The 20,121-nt window shown below is 41.5% G+C and overlaps 1 protein-coding gene across 7 annotated transcripts in view; it reads left to right on the forward strand.

Annotated features, from left to right (window-relative positions):
* The window catches only part of LOC115030650, a 575,682-nt gene that overhangs the window by 292,046 nt on the left and 263,515 nt on the right, over nt 1-20,121 (forward strand). Inside the window, exon 1 of one of the 7 annotated variants that reach the window (XR_003836256.1) lies at nt 12,687-12,719. The exons of the other annotated variants lie outside the window; for them this stretch is intronic. The gene's annotated coding sequence lies outside the window, so the exon portion shown is untranslated. Of the gene's footprint in view, nt 1-12,686; nt 12,720-20,121 lie in introns of those variants that run through there. 7 annotated transcript variants of the gene reach the window in all.

Below are 20,121 nucleotides of genomic sequence, written 5' to 3' on the forward strand. Positions count from 1 at the left end.
AACCCTTCCTTCTTCCACCTAAGCAGCTTTCTAAAAAGCTGCGGCACACCGCCTGTCTCCGTATCTAGTTCCGATTAACGAACGAATGAGCAGGTAGCTCCACCCTTGAGCAAGCAAGTTCCAGGCTGGGGGAAGGGAGGCCACACCATATTAGAGAAGTTTCCTTTCAAAGTATATGGGAATTAACAGAGAGACCCATGCCTTAGCGTTTTGTTGCTGTGAAGAGACACCATGACCAAGGCAGCTCTTATAAAAGACAACATGTCATTGGCACTAGCTTACAGTTTCTGAGCTTTAATCCATTATCTTCATGTTGGGAAGAATAGCAGCGCACAGGCAGACTTGCTGCTGGAGGAAGGAAGGGTTCTACACCTTGATCCAAAGGCAACCAGGAGACTGTTCCACACTGGGAGGAACTTGAGCACTAGGAGACCTTAAAGCCCATCCCCATAGTGACACAGTTCCTCCAACAAGGCCATTCCTGCTGCAAGGCCACACCTCCTAATAGTGCCACCCACCATGGGCCAAGGATTCAAACACATGAGACGATGGGGACCAAACCTATTCAAACCATCACAGCCCACAACTGGACAATGTGCAGAGAGTGAGAGACTTTGAAACACTCAGTCCTAAATAAAATGTCTCTCATTTTCCTCCATTCAAGGCTCAGGCATCAATACAGAAGAGGAGGCTGAAAGATTGGTAAAGCCAGGGGTGGTGGATGACTCCAAGGAAACAGCATCTTCCAGACACAACAGGACTGATGGTGGCAGCTTGTCCAGGGCCTGCACATGCTCAGGCCACACAGAATCCCAGCACTGAGACCGGGAGTGAACATGAGGTCCCTCCCCTAACCATGGTGCTCTTTGCAACTGACACCTCCTGAGAAAGAGAAATTCAGTTTTCTCCACTTGAGTGTCACTGTGTATAGCCACCATATGTAAGGCTTGCTCGGGCCCTTACTCACAAGCAGTTGAGCATCACGAAATGAACCCAGTAGTTGTTTAAAGGACTTTTTTTGTTTTGATTTAGTCTGGTTTGGCTTTTAATTTTTTTGTCTTATTGTTTTGTTTGTTTGTTTTGATTTACATTTTGTGTTTTTTATTATTCATTGGATTTTTTTTAAGGGAGAGAACAAAGTTGTGTGGGGAAATGGAAAAAATCAAAATATATTGTATTAAAATTTTTTTAAGAAAAAATAAATAGTAAAAAGATAGAAGTCAGGTTTTGTTATAATTTACTACCATCTGAAGCATTTCAACAGCAGAGTGTCCTCAAGTGTCATAATGGCTGTCACAATGGCCCAGCATTTGACACACGGTCCTAGACTCTTCCTACAGTGCTGTCTCTAACAAAGCTAGGCTGTTCCAACCCCCTGAAATAGGATTGCTTTCCTTTATACCAAGCAAGATTAGGAAAGACCAGAACCCACAGGATGTGTGCCCAGGCTGACCTCAAGGGCTGCATGCGGGATGGTTGAATCATCTTCTGGGGAAAGGGTCTCGTCTTTGATGTTCAGACTTGACAAGGGAGGCAGTTCACTGGGATTTAGATTTAAACTTATTACGACTTGAGACTCAGTCTGGAGATCATTTCTAATCTCAGTTTAACTCAGAACATTCATGTTTACCTATAAACTTAAAAGCCATATAAAAATTTAAGAGTTTATAATCCAAAGTTTAGATAATCTGTGGTACTAGAAATATTTTGGCTGCTTATAGTTAAGTATGGGTACACATCTGTAATTTCAGCAGTAGGGAGGCTGAGACAGGTGAATAGCCAGTAGTTCAAGGCCAGCCTGGCATACAGAGTGAATGCTAGGCCAACTTGATCTACAGAATCTCAAAAAAAAAAAAAAAAAAAACACCCTAAATATATATGGGGCCATGGAAATGGTTCAATGGTTAAGACACTGCCTGTTCTTGCTAAGGACCCAGATTCAGTTTCCAGAACTGACATCATAGCTCACAACCCACAACCATGTTTAATTCCAGTCCTAGGGAATTTAACACCATCTTTTGGCCTTCACAGGCACCAGGCATGCACATGGTACACAAATATACATGCACAAAGATGTACATTCACATAAAATAAATAATAAATCTTTTAAAAGCACAGCTAAGTGAATAAATGACAGGAAAATAATTGTACAGTCATTCAGGTATAACCAACAGCTTATTCTACATTTATAATGTAAAATGTAGTAGATTAAGAGATTGTCCAGTTTTAGTGACTAGTGAAGAAGGAAGTTGCTACACTCTGTTGCTTGCTGCTTGTGAGGACTTATTTCCTTCTGATTCATGTAATAGACTGAAAGAGACACCCAGGCATTAGGGGAAAGTTAGTAAACACTTGCAATATTTAGAACATTACCTTTGTACCTATCATGTAATATGTAACAAGCTTGCAAGCATTATAGTGTAAAGAAAATTTATGTAAGACATTCATACTTTCAAATGTGATGAAGATGAAGGAAAAACTAGGTGCATGGATATGTGATTTTTTAATAAGTGTAGAATTGGGCCAGTGAGATGGCTCAAGTGGATAAAGAGGCTTGCTGCCAAGCCTGGTAGGACCTGAGTTCAGTCCCCAGAACCCACATAGTGGAATCAACTCGTTCCCAGAACACCACATATGCATGCCCACCACACAAATAAATGAATGTAATATTAAAATTGAAACCAAGAAACCAGACTATTCACATTTTAAGTAGCCCATTATGTCCTCAAAAGTCTCCCAAGGGGCTGAGCAGTGGTGGCGCACGCCTTTAATCCCAGCACTTGGGAGGCAGAGGCAGGCGGATTTCTGAGTTCAAGGCCAGCCTGATCTACAGAGTGAGTTCCAGGACAGCCAGGGCTACCCAGAGAAACCCTGTCTTGGAAAAAAAAAAAAGTCTCCCAAGTTCATCTTTGTACTAAAGGGAAAAAAATCTCATTCAATGTGTAGCTTTTATAAGAAAATAAATGAAATTATAGGCTAATTTGTAAAACTACTAGTAATGAAAAGCAGGAAATGAAATATAAATATGATATGCAGCACATTAAAATCTTGTTTTTAAAGATCATCCTATATATGATACATTTCAAAAACACTCACTAGATGTTCCAGAGATGATGATGCCTATATTCATTTAGGTCTCCTTAGGCACATGGGCCAGGGATGTGGCTTTCTGAAGGATGCTGACTTGCCACCTAAATTTGAAGGGGCACCTAGGAAGTCATTTTCCACCCCCCTTGACTGTACCTAGCCGTGACTTGCTTACAGAGACTTTCCCTCTGTCCTATCTGCACTGTGAGTGTTCCTTTTGTGTTTGTAGCTTGGAACAGTAGTGCCCTAGTTGACTCTGGTGAACAGGGTTGTATCTACGTGTATGTCTCTACCTTGCTTTCTCTGGTGACCTCTGTGCCCTCATCTCACATACATATTCAAAACACCTCAAATCCTTTGCAGAAGAGGTGGGGAGAGGACACTGTACCCCTACCTCACTTCACACAAGCCCACCTAGACAGTGTGTCCCTGTCTTTCTGCTTTGGAACAGATAGGTGTTTCTAGTCCTTGTTGAAGGAAGCCCCCTGCCTCCGGCAAGCATCCTGGGGATGTGGTCAGCAGAGGCATCTAGTCTGTTGCTTTCTGTCTGGTTAGCTGCTCAGCTCAGAGCCCACTGCACTTCACAGTCTTCAACCCACACCTGCCCATCTGCTGGTTCCTGCTTAGAGAATGACTGTAGGCATTTGTAAGTAACAAAGCAAAAATACAATTTAGAAGAAAGGGACTGTGATACGTTCCAGAAATAAATAGTTGTCCTAGATTATGCCTGGTCTTTTTTATCTTTGAGGCGATTGGTCAGAGATTCCTTTTCTTTTCTCTTCTTGGAAAGCACTGACATCCAAACAGGGCCAATGCCAAACTGTCCCAAATATTAAGAAATTATAATAGGAAATTATATGCAAATGAACATGGGCATGTATAATAGCTTCTGCACGGGACTGGTGGGACTGAGGATGGCCTGGTGTGTGCACAGTTTAGAGCCCTTTCCACCTGGGCACAGAGCTTTCAGAAGAGAAAAAAACACCCAGTGCCTCTCGTACAGCAGGCAGGCCGGTGATTACAGAAAGCCTGGCCCTCTTGAAGTTTAGTTTTCTACTTCCTTTCTTTGAGCATAAAGCAAAAGGAGGTTTCTCTGAGAGTCCTAATAGAAGCTTTTGAATGATCTGCCGAGGTAGCAAAGGGGTGAATGGACTCCATCAAGATTGGCCCGAAGTATGAAATAATTATCGAAAGGATTCCATTAGAGACGAAAGCTATCTAGACTGGCAGACAGAAAAGGCTGACCCTTTCCCGCTCTTAACTTATTCTGATGGATGGCCTGAAGTTGAAATGACTCAAGTGTATCACAGATCCTCAAAGAAAAATATTGAACATAGAGGCATATAAGCAAAAGCTGGAAAAATAGACTCTTTAGTTAAAGCTGGGAGAGAAAAGTATATTTTCTTACTTTCCTGTTTGAACTGACAGGAGTGGAGGCTAACTAGAGTATCTTCTCATCAAGTAAAAATTAGTTTTAATAAAGTAGGGAAGATTGCTTGTACCATGCACAATGTGGTCATAAACTCAACCAAACGAAGATCTACAGGTGCCATGATGTGTACCTTAAGGCATTGTAGAGCAGCCCTTCCCTCGCTGGTGCTGGTAGGACAAACCCTGCCCATTTCCATGAAGAAAACTTAAACGTGCTTCTCCCCCCTGGAATCCTGGAAGCCTACTTTGCATTGCACACTAAAGTAGCCAGTATGCAAAACTCACACACATTTGTCCACATCCATGTATATACGCAGATCTGCACACACCTTGCTAGGGAAAAAACGGGTCTAGTACTGGAAGTCATTGTGATTTTGAAAGAAACAACAGCGGCATTGCTTCTGGTTTCCCCAAAGCACTCTGGTGCTGTTGGGTGCAAGTGTGGGTGCTCTGTTATGAAGAGAAAATTGCTGATAGTAAACAAAGGTAGTATATCATCTGAATGGGGGGCTGGCAGAAGGCAAGAGTATCAAGGCTAAAGGGAAACTGGACAAGAAAAGTATGCTGCCCTTGGAGGTCTTGTCTCTGAAAAGTAAGAAGTGACCAGCAATGAGGAAGTAAAAGAAAGGGACTTATTTTAAAATCTCAAGCACAGTGGAGCGATGGGAAACCATTCTCTATTCTTTAAGTGTTCACATCAGACTTGCAATATATTGGTTAAAAACTGAACCACTTAAAAACTGCATGGCAATACAAGCAAGTGTTATAAGACTATGAGAAGCCTGGAGTCTGAACTGAGTCTCCAGTCCCCAAGGATTCCATCAGAGGTGTGGTCCTACGTGGGGATAAAGAGCAATCTGAGTTCAAGACCCAGGACTCTGGCATGTCTCTGGGCTCTGGAAACTTCTTATGACGTTTCCATTGTATTGCCTTGAAACCATAACTTTATTAACTTACTATCAAACACTATTGCTATTTCTATCAATAGATATGTAAAGGATAGATATAAATTACTATTTAAATTCAATTAAATAAAAACATGTCCATTTAAGCCTTTATGCCGTGTGAACATATAAATATTTGGTGGTATTATATTTACATTAGAGCTGTTGAAATAGCATGTATATTATTATATAAAATGATACTGGAGGGTTTAATGTAATTTTTCTTGCAAGGAAATCCCTAGTATCATGTGCATTGATAATGGGAAATGCATGTATGGCATTTCTGAGACAGGCAGTGGCTTCTCAACTCTATGCAGTAGAATGTTGTAATAGTCACAGAATCAAGTGGCTGGAGAAACAAAATTATCTCCTGGGGATGTCTGGGGAGGTAAATTGAGACATGTGAAGACCCTTCTACAGATTTGAAGTTTCTCATGAGTGAATAACCCAACCTAGCCATCTGACAGATCTCGTCCATCAGAGTCCACAAGCTGAGAGAAACCAAGCTTATTCTAGCCATTAACGTTGTATGGTAAAGGCGCCAGTGTTGACTACTTTGAAGGAGAAGCAGTCACAATGGCGGCATGTTTCTAGGTTTGTTTGCAATCAGTTGGCCAAGTGTATTAAATTGTATAGAAAATGTCTACTTCCACTTAAGGACCCATTGAAGAGAATCCACCTATCAACTGCTTTGGGGACAGCACACTGCTTTGGGGATGCTTCCCTTTAGTTTAGTTTAGTTTGGGGATGCAGAAGAAAATAAAGCAAAGCACGTTGACCTCTGTTTGCAGTGCATTAAAAAAAAATAGGTCTTTGTGAGTTTGTTTGTTTGTTTGTTTGCTTGTTTGTTTAGAGACAGACTCTTTCTCCATAGCCCTGGCTGTCCTGGAACTCACTATGTAGACTAGGCTGGCACTGAACTTGAGATCTACCTGCCACTACCTCACAAGTGTGTACAGTAAAGATGTAAGCCACCATGCCTGGTAGTTTTTTACAATTTACATAAAGAGAACTTTAGAAATCCAGCATTGCCCAAGTCCTTTCTGGTTTGGTGATCTGATCGGGAGCTTCCAGCTTGAGTTAATAGCTTCACTGGTAGAACTCTTCTAGGTCTGTTCTAGGTCTCAGCATGCAGACCAGCCTCAAGCAGTGTGTGGAGCTTTATAAACACATCATACAGTGTTTCATTTGTCATCAACATGTGCGTTTGCAAGTGAGTCTTCTTTTATCAGAGAAAAAAGGATCTGTTTTATCTAAACTTTTTCTTCTCATCTCCCCCCGGGTCTTTGCTTGGGCTGTGTATTGTTCCCTTTTACGTTGATCAAATAATTAATCTTATTTCAGTTTTGTGTGCTGGTAATGAACACGAGTCCCGCCAACATCAACCTGTCTGTCACGAGGTTACATGGCTTTGCTCATACAAATACCAATAATCAGCTGACTAAACACGTTTGTCACGCCTCAACTTTTGCTTGCAGCGAGTGGGAGATCGGCTGATGCTCATCATTTTGCTTTTTGGGAAACCCTTTCAAATCCAAGTGTCCAACTGCAGATTGAAGGCAACAGTCTTATTTGTAACTACTGTGTGCTAAAATCTTCTTTTTGTGTCTATGGAGACACAGGTCAGATAAATGTCAACATAAAAATAATTTGAGATTTCATTTTTAAATATTGACAGATGGAGGTTAGGGCCATCATTGTGATAAGAAAACAAAGGAAGATGTTCCTGTGATAGATGACAATCTGGATTGGGACCTTACGATTCTGATTGTTTTCAACGTAGGTGTCATCTCAGAGATGCTAACCTCTTGTTTCTGCCTTACCTGACTCATCTCACTGAACAGTTCACAAATTTTCTCCTGTGTGGGATCTTCTTGACGCTTTTGCACATGAAACAAGCAAATGCTAATGCTTTAAATTAAGACAATATCAGCAGCTGTAAGATGGCTCAGTCTAGTCAGCAAAGCACTTCTCTTGCAAGCAGGAGGACTAGAGTGTGAATACACAGTACCCACACAAAATAGATGGATGTGGTTAAGAGCGCCTGTGTTCCCAGCACTGTGAGTGCCAGGTTCAGAGAGAGAGCCTGACTTAAAAAAACAAGGTAGAGCAAGATGGAGGAAGACACCCACCATTGACCTCTAGTGAGGTGTGTGTGTGTGTTTCCATTCGTTCATCCATGCATGTGTGTGTGTGACACACAGAGAGAGACAGAGACTTAATCAGATGGGTATGACTTTAATTTAAAAGACAAAGTCAGTTCATCTTGAAATTACTCTTGCAAAAAGACAGCAAGAGAGGGGAAACCCTCCTCCTCCCTGGCATGCTGATCTGTTTTTATATGAATAAAGAATATTGTCCTTTGACAAATGTATTTCCTATTCTTCTGTATTTCTGTGTTCTCACTTGTCAATCAGAAGGCGCTGGAGCTGACGTTCGTCTTTCTATGATCAGCTTGATGACAGACCACTTCACTATTTGCAAGCCAGATCAGCATGAGGAGACCGATCATAACTAGACTCTTCATTTTTCTCATATGTGTAGTTACTTACTGCATGGTCATCAGATCCGCCTTCTTTGTCAGCCCTCTACACAGTCTTTCCTAAAGGAGACATGTTTTATGAAAAGCTGGGTTTCACTTTTCTAACTCTATAAATTCAGTTTACTCCCATTATAATTTCCTTTATTTTGTTTTTTAATTTTGGGAGATTTTAACTATGTTTAGTTTTTGTTGTTGAGGGTTAAACTTTGGCAAGCATGCTAAACTCTCACCCTCTCTCTAAGCTTTACTCCGCCAGACCTAGAGATCATCTTGTCTGATTGTTTTTGACAGTGTATTTTGACAATGGGCATGCCTAAGTAGACAGGAAGAAATGTTCACAAGGCCTCAACCCTAAACAAAGAACTAGAGGCAACTGAGAAAAACTAGGAGCAAGAAAGGTGGCCTTCCCAGAAAGAGTGCACCAACTGGTTGTTCAGTGCCAAATGGTCAGCCCTGAAAATACATATTACGTGTGTGTGTGTGTGTGTGTGTGTGTGTGTGTGTGCAGCAACAATGTGAAGAAAGACACCATGAATTTGAAGAGTAGGGAGGGTTCTATGGAAGAGTTTGTAGGAAGGAAAAGAAAAGGACAAATTATAAATTATAAAAAGGGGAAGAAAATGAATAAAGGGATATTTTTAAGTAATAAATTTTCTAGATTAAAATTTCTGAAGTCCACAGAATAACATGGGTAATTTTTTTTTACTGTTCTCTAACAATAAGAAATATAGAGTTACAAAACTTAGCCCTAAAGATGACATTTTTTTCTCTACTCTCAGCTATAGGAGATGAGACAAGCCACTCCTAAGCTGTTTGCCTTGCCTGTGTTCCATTCATGTAACCAGAGAAGCTAGATCCCTTTCTATGGTGTCAGGAAACTTTCTACATATTAGCCAAAGTGGAGCATGGTAGATCCAAAGCTTTGAAAGATCCAGACCATATGCACAGCGCATAAGAAATCTGTAGGACAGCAAAGTAGAAAAACGGGCAGAAGTAACTAGACAGTGAAGAGCTTTGCATGGTGAGGATGAGGCAAGCAGCAGCATCCCAGACTTGGGAATTGGACATCTGTGTTCCTTTTCCCCCAGCTTATCTGTACTCCCATGAGGGCTCAGCCCCATAGATGCCAGGACCTTAGGTATCTCCTGGAATCTCCCACGCTGATGAAGAGTAAGGAGCACACAGTAAGTGTTCTGTAAATGACCAACGAAGGCCCTCCCCATAGGACAGCACTGCCACCCCACGGAAGATTCTCCTTCCGCCAGTGACTGAGAAGTCTGGTATTTCATTGCCAGATTGTTAATTGTTTAAGAACATTCCGGGGCAGTCATGGCTGCCATTCCCTCAGTCTCTGCTCTGTCTGTGCACACCTTGTGGGCAGGACACATTTTGGGTGGAAAGTTTTGTGGGTAGATTGCTGTCCTCCTTCCTTTACTGGAAGTCCTGCCTGGCTACAGGGCATGGCCACTTCAGGATCCATGTCTCCATCTGCTAGGAGTCTCAGCTAAAGTAACCCTCATAGACGCTCTGGGGTCTCCCCCAATTCCAGGTCCCTGATAAGTCCTAGAGATTGCCCCCCGCCCGCCACCACAGATCTCCCTTCTCTCTCCCCTGTCTCTCTTTACATGTGATCTCCTTTGCCTTCCTCATCCCCTCTTGTACCCAGTTCCCTCCTGCCATCAATCTTCAGTATCTACTTAGTTTCTCCTACTGAGAAAGATTCAAGCATTCTTCCTTGGGCCCTTCTTGTTATTTGGCTTCTTTGGGTCTGTTGATTATAGTGTGGTTATCCTGTACTTTATGGCTAATTTCCACTTATCAGTGCGTACATACCATGCATGTCCTTTTGGGACTGGGTTACCTCATTCAGGATAATATTTCTAGTTCCATCCATTTGCCTGCAAACTTCAGAGACTGAATCATCAACCAAAAAGTGAGCAGGAGCTGGACCTAGGTCCCCTGGACATATATGGTAGATGAACAGCTTGCTCCTCGTGTGGGTTCCCCCAACAACTAGAGCAGGGGCTATCCCTGAGCCTGTTGCCTTCCAGCCTATAGCTCATGCACCCCTAAATGACCACCTTGTCTGGCCTCAGTGGGAGAGGATGTGTCTAGTCCTGCACCAACTTGATTGGGGAGGGGGGGCGGGGGGTAGAGGGGGCAACACCCAGAGCAGGGCTTCCCCTTCTCAAAAGAGAGGTGGTTATTGGGTTGTAAAATGAATAAATAAATGTTAAAAAAAAAACCATTCCAGGCATATACAACCATATATCTTCCTGTTTTGTTATATTTAAGCAGAAAGGAATACTGTCCTGTTTGTGTGGCCATCTAAGACGTGCATTTCACAAATCACGAATTTTAGAGAACTAAAATCTAAACACTTCCGGTATGCATAAGACATGTGCCTCATAACTGAGAACATAGAACATTTCCATAATAGCACTCGAGAAAGAAGAAAAACAATGGATTTCCTTTCTGTGTCATTTGGCTTCAAGAATACAAGGATACAGGTAGCACTAATTCTTCAAACAAGCATGCTCATAGATAGTAAGCTTGAGATTTCCCAAAAGCACAGACAGTAGAATTCTGTGGCCCTCCAAAAATCCCAATGCTGATTTGTGATTAGTTTTAAAGGAGCAAGGTAAGGCGTCATCAGTAGGTTGTCAAAATGAGCCCAGAAGTGCTCTGAGGAAGGGGACCCATTTATGTCTCTGTATATACCACACTTGAAGAGCAGAGAAAATAATCTCAATCCCTACTGGCCCGCCCCCAAGGTGTTTGAACCACTTTCTTTGATCTCTTCCCTATGACGGAACTGGTATAACATACTTGCTCACTTCATTTAGAAATAGGTATGAAAACCACCCACTTAATATTGTATTTATATTGAAAAACACAAAGAGAATTTTGCAAGGAAAAATATAGGAAAACACTAAAAGCCAGTGGTTTTAAACAGTTTGTTATTTACATGATAATATGTAAACAATGTTTCTTTCAAAAATTTTGGATAATGTTTAATAACAATGCTACATTCATGTTTGGCAAGCACTCTCTGAGTTATAAGATGTGAACATTATATGGTGTAGCATACTGTACTGACAGTTCTAATATCTAATATGTAGGTTGATGGGAAATAAAAATAAATTGTGTTACATTTACCCAGATAAGGAGGAGCTTGTTAATGGAAATTTAGAAAAGTTTAAATAATTTGGATAAGTATAATAGCTACTACTGTTTCTATGTTGTATCTACTCAAATTGTATGTGAATGTATTGATTTAACTATGGAAATTTCACATCTAATTATACATAGAAAAGTCTTTAAAATGCATAAGAACTATGGCTTTTAAAACATAGGATAATAAAATTTATACAATATTTTATTCTGAGGAACTCACATTTTAGGAACTATTTAAGAATTGCTCCATGACACTGTCTTGTGGAATGTTCCCTAGCTCCTGGGACACTTTCATTAATAAATAAACATTAAAATGTACAACTGTTATTTGCACATGACATCAGAAATGTAGTCATGTGTCATAAATTATGTAAAAAAAAACTTTAGTCGCCATATATTTTAGAATATCCAACTGATAATTAGAAGATTTTCTTGAAATAGAATCAGACTTAATTAGTAAATTATATATTGTTGAAATATGAGAGGTAATGAAGTTTGAGAGTTCTAGCAAAAACTAATTTTTAAAAAACGAGGAAAAGAAAAGGGAATATCAACACAATGTCTAAGTGAATACCCACATTATAGAATTTAGCATTTTAAAACATTTAGATGTTGTTTATTACACTAGTTTGAGGCTCACTAGTTACCCTTTATAATATACAAAAATTACAGACAAATTTAAACACTTTCTCACCTAATGCTGTAGAAATCACGGCCTGGTGTTGTGTAACCCAAAAAGAACAGCCAAGATACCCACTTCTGGCCACGAAACAAGTCTGGTAAGTGTGCCTTTGCGTGGCCAAGTTGGAAACCCTCCCTGCATATGAGCAAAGCATTTTTGCATCTTTTTGGTGATTTTTTTTTCTCTAAGTGCCTTTCGGTTATAACAATCTGAGTTCAGCTTCCTGAGAAAAATACCCCGGTTTCCTTTCATTGCATCTAAGAAGCTAGAGAGTATGTTTAAACAGATATATTTTCTTTTTGTCTAACCTTGTCTGGAAGATATAGGAAAACTAATCTGCCTTATTTACATACGGCACAATCTATCCAGTATTCAAGGGTCTGTCAGAAACAGGAACCTTGTGCATTTCCATGGTAACCGATGGCATGCTGACAGTATCTGGCTTGTTGCAGCTTCGTCTAGGCAGGCCGGCAATTAATCAGCCATCTACATGCACAAAATTCTTTGTGAGTGAATGGCAGTGCCTCTGTATGCTGTCTGTGCTTTCACAATTCCGTATTCCTGCCGGGCAAAGTACTTTTTTGTCTCTTCTATTCATTTTCCGTAGCTCGCCAAAACGTGCTAGAAAAGAGAGTGGGGGCTGGGCAGGAAACACATCCACCTGTAATTTCAAAAATGACATTATTTCTTGCCAGCCTCAAATATGCCAGGGTGTGTTCCTTCCTTTTATTCTGCACCTCATAGTGAGTTTGCTTTTTATCTTTTCTCCCCCTGGTTTTTCTTAGGTTGTGCTTGATGGCCCTGTGTCTTGAGGTCCTTCATTGTCAGTCTAAGTAGGACACACCTACCCGAGCAGGTATGTGCATGAACCAGGGCAGGCCTGCGTGGTGCAGCTGGGGGCTTTTTATATCTCACATCTGCTTCTGTCCTCTGAGCTGCGTGGCACTGATGTTACTCCCATTCTGCAGACTGAGGGGCAGATAAATTGAACAATTGTTGGATCTGCATGGTGGGCTTGGGCTGAAGGCACCAGGTTGCTGGCCACGGTCCCAACGTGCACACACACACACACACACACATACACACATTGTGCAGTGTTTCATGGTGTAGGAATCAAGATCATTTCGCTCAGAAAGTCATCTTGTTGGTCTCTTCATTCATAGGCCTTCATTATCTAGAATTGGGTAGAGAGTGAGGTATCCACAGGCCTTTGGTGATTAGCAGAGAACTGGGTTTGGTTGTTCCTAGGGACCCTGACCAGGTCAAGTCTAGGGAGGCTCTCCTCTTCTTTCTCTGTGAGATGAACACAAAGATTTGATGATCTTGAAGGGTCCAGCCAGCAAAGAGATCCTGCGATTCTCCATTTTCTTTCCTGCAATGTTATTTTGGGGTAGTCAAAAATAAGGAGTAAGCAGAAATTAATATCCATGAGTTATTCAGTCATTTGTACTTGATAGATGACTGAATTGAATGGATTCCCTTTTTGAAATGGAAAAAAAAGGAAGGGTTGACAGCTGAGTGGATGACACATCTCAGTGGGTCAATGTTCATGGAAGCCAGATTTGGCCAGTTTCATTTGCACATACCAATCTCAAAAGTAATGTGTTCACCTCCAATTTCAACTGAAGCAGAGAGCCTAAAGAAGACTGTGCTACGGCCTGGTGTGTCAGTCTACTGATGCTTTCACAGGTGAGTTTCCAGGCTAAAGAAAGCAACGGGCAACAAAAATGTATCTGTGAAGTAGAGAACCAGAGACGAAAATGCATGTCAGTTTTCTGCTAGTCGTTTTATTGGTATGTGCTCACATGAATATGCACTTGTATGCTGCTGCCTTTCTGATTTGCTCTTCCCTAAATTGACTACTCCAGGATGAGTTCTGCTCCACACATGTTTTCTTTGAACTTCTCAGTTCCCCTTTAAAGCCTACACTCAGTTTGAACATGAATCCTGCTTCAGTTACAGGCAAAGAGGCTCCTTTTCCACAGTCGTCGCACCGCTCCACCCTCCTTCACTGGCTCAGAGGGTGACAATGCTCTAATAGCAACATCCCACCTGACAAAAGATGGATTTACAAGTTAGTTTATTGTAGTTTCCATTAGATTGATTTCCGTTGCCAAACTTTAGATATGTATGCTTTCCAAATGTAAATAAATATGACATTATGGATGCACAAGCATTTTCTTTAAAAGCTTAAGTAACCTTAAAGGATGACCTGAAAACAGAATAAAGCATATGGAGAAGGCTTTTAGAGAAAAATAAAAACAAAACAGGCTCTGGTACAACGTTTTCCCCCTTAAAGCAGCGGAGGAAGTAAGAGATAGACCTCCTGGCCCAGCTCTGAAAGAATATTGCATACAGTCTTTCCATTCACCCTCTCCGGCTTACTGGTCTACCCACTCAGTATCCAAGAATATGCCACACACATTGTAACCCACTTTGAAATAGCCTGTTTGTTATAGAACTTTCACGAGTATATTCAAAATTAAAATAATGCTATTCTTACAAATAAGCTCCCCCATTAAAAAAATGTATTTCTATAGGAAGCATATCATTTTATCACAGTAATCTGATAATATGTAGCCCCTCTAACTTTGTTTACAGTATTAGAAAAATCACCCTGAACCTTCTGTACCCAGACCAAGTGTTCTGTAAATAAATCTCTTCCCCTCAACTCTCTTTTCACTTTTTCATTTTATGTCCTTGGATATCTTTTATTTAAGGAGAATTTCCATTGTGCCATCCATCAGTCATTCAAACAAGTATTTACTGCCCTCCGTTTGGGGAGTGATAATAATCCAAGTTGTGGGGATATTCTCTATAATGGAAGTTTTCTACTTTAGTATCTAATTTTAATGTGAACATTTTGAATACATATATTAATGGATTGCTTTCCCATGTAACTATGTATCCCCTACGTTTCTCACTACCAAGACTGTACAGTAAAAAGCAACCATATTTAGTTCATAGCTTTGGTGTAATGAAATAAAATGTGTAGTTTACTCAACAATGGCTTAACATATGAAACACCTTGAACAGTGAAATTCAGAGAAAAGAGAGTGGAATGGGGCAAGGGGCAGAAAGAAGGAAACGGAGGGGTGATTCCATAAAGTGAGGGATCCCCTCAGGAGACGATGGATGTGTGTCAGAAAAGGGGCAACAGCATCCAACACCCATGAGGACACTGGAAATCATTAAAACACGTACTTCCTGTGATCTGGTGTGTGGCACGAAAATTAAATTTCAATAAGTCTGATTGTCAAATAAGATCTAATATTAAACTTAGAATGTCTCACCCTCAGTTCCAGACTGACTTCTCTGACACCACCATGCCAGCCCACGTCCGTCCCTCATGAGACCTCAATGAGATGGATGTCATTTGCAAATTGCAGAAAAATTAGGGTCTGTGGTCTGTCTCCCAGCTGTGTAAATACACTTGACACTGCTGAGCTGGGCACCTAAAAGACAGAGATAGTAAAATTTGAGTTGTGTAGGTTTTCATCACATTAAAAGTAAGAACGAGTGGTTTTTCCAGACCTCAGAATGGGCACAGGGGACGTTCTCAGTAGTTCTGTTGCAGCCTTGCCCTTGATATGCCATCAGGCTCTCAAAGTCCTTAGAACTTAATATGCATTGGATCAAACTGTATTGATCACCATATTTTCCACTTTTGACCTACAAAAATAGTGATTTCATATGATTCAAGCTAGCACTTAGGAAAATGTCATAATGTATCCATAGGGCAGCTTGCTTTTAGCTACGTCAAAAATCACTGCAGAGCACGCTTAACTGGGATCTTGTCTTTATTTTTCCTTTGTGTGTGTGTGTGTGTGTGTATGTGTGTGTGTAGCTGTGCATGTGTGTGCTTGTGTGGATATGAGGTTATGAGTATTCATGTCAGTGTTAGATATTTCTCAGGCATGGTATACCTTATTTTTTTAGCAACTCTCTGTGGAACTTGGGGCTTACAATTTAGCACAGGCTAGCTGGCCTCTGAGCTCCAGAGATCTGCCTGTCTGTGCTGGGATTACAAGTTAATAACACCATACCCCTATTCTCCCTTGGTTTTTTTTTTTGGGGGGGGTGTTGTGTTTTGTTTTGGTTTTGTTTTGCTTTTTTGTTGTTGCTGCTTTTGGAGAGAGGGTTTTTCTGTGTAGCCCTGACTGTCCTGGAGCTCACTCTGCAGACCAGGCTATCCTCAAACTCAGAGACCTGCCTGTCTCTGCCTCCCACATGCTGGGACTAAAGGCATGCACCACTGAGCCCAGCTTCCACACCCAGCTTTTCATGTGGATACTGGCAATGGAACTTGAGTGCTTGTGCTCTGCTTTAAGCACTGACAGATCCATCTCCTCAGCCACCCCACCTTTTTTCTTCTTGTTGAGTGTGTACTTGAGCAGCCAATTGCAATCATTCTGTTTGTAGAGACCTCTGGTTCTTCTGACCTTGGCTGTGATCTTCAGCTTTGTCTTCCTTCTCCCTGAAGTAGAACTGGAAGCCAGGATCATGGCCAGGCTTACATAAAATAAATTACACAAAAACCACATCATCGAGACTGGTACTGAGTCTAAGAAATAAAGTTTCCCTCTGCTAGTAACCTATGATTGTGTGGTTAGCTGGGCTCTTTGCTTCCCTCAAACATGTGTGACTTCTAACTGGCCACCGTCTACAGATGTCTTCTCTCTGCTTTCTCATCTGATCAGTGCTAGTTCAGAGGTTTTAGAGAACAATCTGGAAAAGTATAGAACCCTTCCCCCAGTTCTGAGATGCCAGTGACTCAACCAGTGACTCTGGTGACATATTTATCATGCCACGCTGCCTTGGCTCTGTGTTCCCACATGTTATTGGTCCAGGGAGGGAAAGTCAGTGTAAGCAATGTCCTAAGAATTAAGCATTTGCTCTTCTTTCCTTGAATGACTTCTCCTATTCTCATTCCTTGTCATCTACCTATCTGATTCCAGAGTAGACTTTAATCGACATGGACACCTCCACAATGTGACCTTCACTCATGCTCCCAAAGCCCCAGGGGGTTGGTAAGAAGGAACACTCACTAAGCTCAGCATCCCAGGGACAAAACCAGCACCTACAGGCCCTTGACTTCAGTCAATCATCGCCATGACAACTTAGATCACAGGCCCTAAACATCAGCTTTTAGAATCTAGAATGAGGTGAGGAGAGAAGAGAGAGCTCTACATGTCATTACAGTCCTTCCCTTTGGGTGTGGTGCTTACTGTCTGTGCTGCTATACAGCCAGCCATAGCCATTTCTGCCTTTACCTTCCATCCTCCTTTTACCCAAGTGCCTTTTCATTCATGAGATCACAAGTAAGAAGGTGGTTGGTTTTATGTGATATCTTTACATGGCTACTTGGCAAGATCAAAGCTTGGCAACCATCCCTCTTTCCCCATACACAGCATCCTACATAAAGCAAACCACAACTACAGACCTGCTAAGTCATTGAATTCTAAGGATTTTCTCAACCTGGTGTTTCTATTCAAATTAGATTTTCTAACTATAATTTACCTAAACTGGATCCTTCCACAGCATGAGAGTTAGACAGGCAGCCTCCACAGGCTCAGGGAAATCTATATTGGTTTAGTCTTCATCTCTACATATCTCCTGGTCACTAATTCAGGATCATAGGAACTTTAATGGGGAAGATGAGCTTCTTTCTCCTAAATGTGAGAAAAAAAAATGTGTCAATTGTATGAATAGGAAAATTGTGCCATCATGTCACTAACACAATAAGTTCTTTCCACACAAGACATAAGTGCAGTTCTTTCTGGGGAACTTAAAAGAACTGTTTCATTTTACATGAGATATGTGGTTGCAGGGTTTGTCCTCCTTGGTAGAGTTTCAGTTCCCTGAGAACAAGAATGTGTTGCTGCCATTTAGCTCTCTATGTATGCAGTTGTACTCACAGCAATAGGATGTGTGCCAAAAGAGGACAGAGAGGTCAGGGGAACCTTCCAGGAGATGTAATGAGAGATGCTCAAAGATTGGCAGTGGTTTGAGTTACAGATATGAAAGGTACATGTTTCTCACCGTGGATATTACGCTGACATTTTCTCATGTTCTAATCCTTTGAAAGCTGATGTTCTCTTAATAGCAGGTGTCTTCTCGATAGCAGGTTTTTTTTTTTAAAGTTGGAATTCAATAGACCTCCTTAGCCTAAAGCCAGTCTAAGAAAATGGAAAAAGCTGTAGCCATGTGAAAGGCAAATGCGGGAGGGCCTGGTAATTCTTCCCTCTGTAAAGAGTTAAACATCATTACAGTGGTATTGGCTGGAGAGACACTTGGACACAAGCTCATGGTAATAGAGCATCTAAAGAGGATCCGGGCTTGGTGAGAGAAAAGGAGTCCTGTTTACATCTATCTACAAAGCGATTGAGGATACAAGGAACTTAGACACAAATTATAGACTGAAGGCTGAGCCCTGTGTAATGAGCCTTGGTACTAAATGGATTTGGGCATTACCGTCAGCTCTGCCACCACCCCACCCCACCCCCAGCTGGTGACTTAGGATAAATCATTAAGCTTACAACAATGTTGTGGTAAGATGAAGCAATGGTCACTCCACAGGCTTTTTGTAACAGATAAATTTAAACAATATTTGCAAAGGGGACTGTTGCTGACTCTAAAAGCCTGGTAGCCATTCTTCGTCTGACTTATCCAAATTAAATCTTGATTTTTTTTTCCACTATAGGAAGACACCCAATCCTTAGCTCATGTGCCAGATTTGGGCATCTCCACATCTGGAAGCAGATGTTTAAATAGAATAGTAGCAACCGAAGGAATGTGGCAGCAATGCAGAATTTATTCAGCCTGTAGAATCAAGCCTTGAGCTGTGAGGCTCAGAATCTCCACTTCTGTAAAATGAATAAAGCAATTTATTCACTTATTTTGCCTGTGCTTTTCCCACATTGACTGAGGATTCAAGAACTGGCTGATGGCTCAGACGCAGATCACCTTAGTTCAAAGTCTATTTGGGGAGGCAGTTGAGCCAGTCCCTATGACTGGGAAAGGCTGTGGAGGAAGCAGCCGAAGGAATAAGAAACCAAGTTGTTTGTCACTAGGTGCTTAGTTAGAAATAGCATAAGCCAGCTTCTTCCAATTAGGGCCAACTCTGCTGGAGCCCCTCTTCTGCTGCTCACCAGCTTGGTGGTCTGAACAGGGTCTGTCTCTCAACTCCCTAACCCCCTTAAGTAGCTCTGGCCTGAATTAAGTACTTACCGCTTGTTGAGTGCATGCTACAGAGAGTGACCTCAGGCATTTGTTTCATTTTCTTGTGCTGTTGTCCCTTATAGCTGTGGGTGTAAGTACATAGTGCATAATAAGTGATGGTGTTCTCCACCATTAGCCAGGATGTATGTGTTGCTATCCCCCAGCTGCTCAGAAGACTGGCACACCACCTGTCATCTTCACTGTTCCCTCCCCTGCTTCATCCATCCCCTGTCAGGTAATCTAGAAAAACATGACTTTTACAACTTGTTCCCTGGTTCGGATGATGAATGAGATGGGTTAAATCATTCAATTCTCTCAATGGCCCCCACATGTTGATGCTGAATGAAAAAAGGTGTCTGATAAATTGTTTGTTGTCATTAAAGTTTATGTCTCATACGGGTTTGATGTCTCTCCCCCACACCTCACTCATTGTCCAACACACAAAAATAAGTCTTACAAAGGATGCTCCACAATTGTTGAGGCTGTCTGGTGCCTTGCCCACTGTATAACGTCATTAGATGGGATGCCTTGCTTGATATGAAGCTGGGCTTCACTTGCATCTTTCCTCAGTCCTCAGCATGGCTCCTCCCACTTCGCTCCACAGCCACAGCTTCTTTGCGGCAGCGGAGACCCAGTTTTGAATCTCCTGTGATCCCAATTTTAAAATAGCCATCCAATGCCAAAAATGTACTTGTGAATCACAGTATCACACACATATAAACTTTGAACAATACAATTTATCTGACATATAAATTTTTTAAGTTGTACAAAATTATGCATATATAATAATGGGGAGGTTGAATTATGAACATAGAAACCCAGACTCATCGCATCTTTGTGTTCTTCTGTCTAGGCACAGTCTCTTCTTAGGCCCCATGCTATTTATGTCCACTTCATAGTGGACGGACTGACAGCTAATAATTGAACAATGGTGGATGGATTGGTGGGGTGGACAAATAGGTGAGTGGGTGGATGGATGGGTAGATGGATGGATGGATGGATGGATGGATGGATGGATGGATGTGTCTATGAGTGGG

Source organism: Mus caroli, chromosome 3 (assembly GCF_900094665.2).
Source record: "Mus caroli chromosome 3, CAROLI_EIJ_v1.1, whole genome shotgun sequence".
NCBI classification, from domain to species: domain Eukaryota; kingdom Metazoa; phylum Chordata; class Mammalia; order Rodentia; family Muridae; genus Mus; species Mus caroli.